Source organism: Nicotiana attenuata, unplaced genomic scaffold (genome assembly GCF_001879085.1).
Source record: "Nicotiana attenuata strain UT unplaced genomic scaffold, NIATTr2, whole genome shotgun sequence".
Classification (NCBI taxonomy): Eukaryota; Viridiplantae; Streptophyta; class Magnoliopsida; order Solanales; family Solanaceae; genus Nicotiana; species Nicotiana attenuata.
In genome coordinates, this window is record NW_017670952.1 from 355,405 (window position 1) to 360,600 (window position 5,196).

Below are 5,196 nucleotides of genomic sequence, written 5' to 3' on the forward strand. Positions count from 1 at the left end.
AAAATTCACTCAAAGCACAAATGAGAGAACAGTATGGTAGTAGCAGAAGCATGTTTAAGAAAAACCTTTTAGAAAGGACTTAAACAGGGTTCAGTAGAAGAGCAAACCATAACACAATAGAAGATATAACAAAAGAAGTACTTTTTATAAGGAACTTAACCAAGGTTCGGAAAGAGAAACAAGATAGTACAACACTAAAGAAACTGTAGTGGAAATGCGTTTAAAGAGGTGTTTTAGAAGAACTCAAACAAAGCTCAGTAGAAGGCAAACAAAGAACTAAAAACTTAGTAGAAAATACAGTAGAGGAACACAAGGATATCGGAAAAGCATAGCAAAAGAACACATAGGGAAACATAGCAAGATAAACATGTGGGAGCATGGTATAGAAACACAGTAGGAAGATGAAACATAGAAAGCACAAAAGAACATGTAGAGTAGAAAGAAAGCATAAGAAAACAGTAGAAGCACATGCGTGGCAAATACACACAAAGAAAGGAAAAGAAAAGTCGGAAAACATTTTGAACCTTTCCAGAAAACCCTAAATCGGAAAGAAGTAATTTTTGAAAGAAAAAATTGGGGAAAACGTTTAAAAACTCAAGTAGAGCACAAATATAGAGCAAATCTAAGAAAACAATCAGAGAAAACCTCGAATAGCTTGGGTTTCAGAGGAACCCTAAAACGAGAAAGGCTTGGAAAAGGTCCGATCTGAGTTGGATAAGTCAGAGACAGGCTCATTGTTGATACCCAATTTTTTTCTAGATATTTCTTATATCCAAAATACTTTCAAAATAGCATATATACGCATATATGAGCATACCCAAGTGTTTTGGTATTTTTCCAAATTTTTTAAGGATCTTTTAAACCAATTTATTGTCTATTTTAATACTACAAAATTCAATAATTGTTCCCAAAATTATCGTTTTGGTGAATAGTTCATTTTACTCTCATATTTATACTACAATATAGTTTAAATAAATTTTGCATATTTTTACAGATTTATTTGGTATTTTTAAAACTAAATTGCATGTAATTGCAATTATAGCCTATTTTACAATTAACAACATTTTATAATTATAAAATTATTTCCAGTATTTTTAGATTAATATTTATACATTATTAATTACTTAAGTGCTTTTAATTTGTTTTTAAAATTATTCTCACTATTTTATAAAATAAAAAGGGAAAAAATGGCCATTTGAGGGCTAGCCGGGTTTTATTTCAATTGTAGCCACATTGGACCCCCAAATTAGCCCAATTTCAAACCCAATTAATCTAGCCCAACGACCCGTTTGAACCGACCCACCCGACCATCCTTTAAATCCCAGCCGTTGATCTAACAGATCAACGACCCACGTTCACCCTTTCCTTTTTTAATTTACCAAACCCCCAACCCTAATTCATTTCTCTCTACCCGCCGCCCTTGAATCCTCTTCCTCTCCCACTCTCTCTGCAAACCCTAGACGCCGCCACCCAAGATAACTCTAATCCATCCGATTCTCGCCGATTTCCATGGCTTCTCAGGCCGTGAAACTCTCATACTCACCTCCTATCACTCTTGTGTGCTTGGTACTCGAAGGTTTGAGGCTAGACCTCAAAGGTCTCCACCCAGACCTCCGTCGACTTGAGGTCTCCAGCCATCTCCGGCCTGGCTCCGGCATATCTTAGCCTCCTGAGCCCGTTTCCAGTCTTATCCGACTTAGATCGGACATTTTCAAAGCCTTTCTCGTTCTAGGGTTCGCCTGAAACCCTAGCTGTTCGAGGTTCTTTCTCCGATTCTCTTCAGATCTGTGCGTATTCATGCTTTACTTTGAGCTTTTAAAAGGTTTCCCCAAATTTTCTTTATAAAATTCTTTCTCCAAAGTCACTCTTTCTGGTTTAGGGTTTTCTGAAAAAATGCTTCAGTATTTTCCGACTTTTCTTCCTCCTTTCCTATGTGTGTTTTATATTCTTATGTGTTTTTACATACATGTTCTTCTACCATGTTTTCTGTATCTTTTGTTCTTCTTTCCACTATGTTTTCACATGCTATGTTTCTATGCTATGTCTCACATGCTATGTTCTGCTACTTGCTTTCCTCTATGGCTTCATATGCTTCGCCTACTGTATTTTTCCTACCGTGTTCATTAAGTGTCCTTACTGTGCCCGCTTAAGCATACTTTGGCTCTACTGTTTCTTCTACTCTCATTGTGTTTTGAACTCTGTTTGCATTAAGCCTCCTACTGTATCTACTTGTTTCCTCTTCTTTGCATTTGTTTCAAGTCGAAAACCCTAGGATTTGGGGGTTTTGGCGAGTTTGGTCTTGTGTGTTTGGACTAGGGTTCTATTTGAACCCTGGACTCTCTCAAACTCACTTTGGATCTATGTACTGAGTTTGAATCCTTTTGTGTATGATTCTTCTTAAATCAAACTTTTCCCACCTTTCTGGCTTGGTTCATTCATACAAATCTTTGATTCCTGATTTCTTGGCTGATTTTCTTTCCTTATTTGTTTAACCGTGTGTTTCAAAATTTCTTCCCTTAAATAATCTTTATGTATTTACCCCTAATTGCCTACTTTGCACAAGACGTTTACTTGATCTCTTTCCTTAAATACTCTTTTGTTCATTACCGTTTAAGTTTGAACTCCTTAATTAGAGGAAGTCCTTCTGCTAATTGATTCTAATTGGTACATGGTTATTTCTTTGCCTTATTCCCTGCCTGTTTTCAAACTATAAATACATGCTCTTTTACTAACACAACACAGAACACTCGAGTCTTTCTGAACTCACATTCACATACAAAATATTTCTCTTGCTGTTTGTACCGTGGCTTGTGATAATAGGCGAAATCTAGGTGATTTAGCTATTGTTTATGCTTCCGCTTAATTACATTTCAATGACATAATACGGTTAATTGATGAAAAAATAGGCTCTAATTGCGATTTGTATACATTGCAGGGTGAGGAGCCTATATGATGCTTTCAAGAGGCTATTGGAATGATTTATGAGCAAAAACGACCCCTCGGAGTTGAGTGCGTGCAAGGACAAGACGAAATATTGGAAGAAATCAAGCCCCAGGTGCGCGAAGTCGCGCATAGTTCGCGCGCGTTACAAGCCGAGGCAGAAAGATGCACGAAGAAGCGCGCGAAGGACGCGCGAGGTCGCGCGTGTCCGGTCAGGAAAAACGTTATTTAGGGGTAAAATTGCAAATCTGGAGAGAAACCCACTTAACCTATATAAAGTCAAGCTCGCCCAAGGGAGGCAGGTAAGGTTTTAGAGAGTACTTTGGCAAGGAAAACAAGTGTGATAGATCACCCAAAACATCATTGTTCTTATTCTTCTTTATTTTTCTTGCGATTTATGATTATGAATCTTTTAGTAGTTTATTTACCCATTGTTATGAGTAGCTAAAAACCTTAATCTAAGGTTTTGGTGGAACCCGTTGGGGATGACTTGGTTGTTTTATTAATATAATTGGATTTGGTTGTTAATCTCTAGTTGTTCATCTATGTTTTGATTGTGGATTAGTTGAAAGGGCCCTCAATTATCCGTTCCTATTTATTATGTATCTACTTGAGAGAGTGTGCATATTTAGGTGATTGTATGAACATCATCACTCCCGCAGCCTAATGCAACTCCGGAAGCTATCAAGCTGCTACTGTTCCCATTCTCAATAACCGGGGCAGCTCAGACTTGGCTAAGTTCGCTCCCTGTCAACTCCATTACCACTTGGGAGGAATTAGTCAAGCAGTTCCTCAACAAGTTCTATCCGCCTAACAAGACTGCACAACAGATTGATGGCATATTGCAGTATAGGCAGCATTCCACTGAGTCCTTGCAAGAAACTTGGGAGAGATTTAAAGGGATGTTGGTGAAGTGTCCTCATCATGGCATTCCAGACCAGATGCTCGGCCATAGATTCTACATGGGTCTAGCTGACAACCTGAAAGAAAATGTGGATGCTTCAGCTGGAGGTGCTTTCTTAAGCAAAACATTCACCTAATGCAAGATTCTGCTTGATAAGATGTCACAAAATGCAGGGTGGATGACTAGAGGTACAACACTGGCACCCATAGTGCATTCGGTTCCGCTTGATCCCAATAATTCGCAGGAAGAGAACATGGCCACACTCCTGACCCAGATGAGCTTACTGACAAAGAAGATTGATGAGATGGGTACTAAACAGGTGCATATCGTTGACACAACGAATGGAGGACTATGTACACCGTGTATTAATTAGTCCTATGTGTGTTCATGGAGCGGAGAAGGTGAAAATCAAGGGGTCCGGGAAGATATGAATTATGTCAACAACTATGGGGGTCAGAGACAAGGAGCACAGCAGTGGAGACCGCAGCAAAACCAGCAGTACAGGCCTAATATGCAGCAGCCTGGGGTATGCACCCTCAAAACCAATTAGTGCCAGTGCCTTATCAGAAACCACAGGGTTATCCACAGCAAAATCAGCAGCAATTGGTTTATCAACCACCCCCTCAGCAGCAAGATAACAACATGGTGGAGATCAGGGGTATGCTTCAACAACTCATTGGGACAAATAATAAAGTGCAGGAAAAATTGGCAGTGCATGATTCAGATATAAAGAATATTGAAACGCAGCTGGGTCAGCTGTCCATGGCTTTGAACAACCGTCCTCCGGGAACTTTACCTGCAGACACAAACATAAACCCCAAGGAGCAAAACCCGAATTAGCTGATGGCAGTCAGTCTCAGGAATGGTAGAGATTTAGATAGAGAGCAGGAAATTGCACAAGCCAGCAAGAATACTACACCAGCCACTCCAGTTCAATTAGAGGTAGAAGAACCAGCAGAACTTACTGAAGTGGTGGTTGAGCAGAGTCAGGAGGAAAAAGGCAAAGAAAAGGAGACTGAGCAAGTTGCAGAACAGGTGGCACCTCTTGTGCCAGAGACTCCTAACAGAGAGAAGCCAGCAAGCAATGCACAAAGGGTGATACCTGCACCCTTCCCTCAGAGACTGGTCAAACAAAAGAAGGCAGACCAATACAAAAAGTTCATGGAGATGCTACGTTAAATTCAGTTGAATATTCCTCTGATGGATGCTTTGAGGGAGATGCCCGGTTATGCCAAGATGATGAAAGATCTAATGTCACGGAAGTTTGATTTTCAGGATCTATCCACCGTAACTCTGACACAGACCTGCAGCGCAGTGGTGGCAAAACCGATGGCTCAAAAGATCCTGAAAAT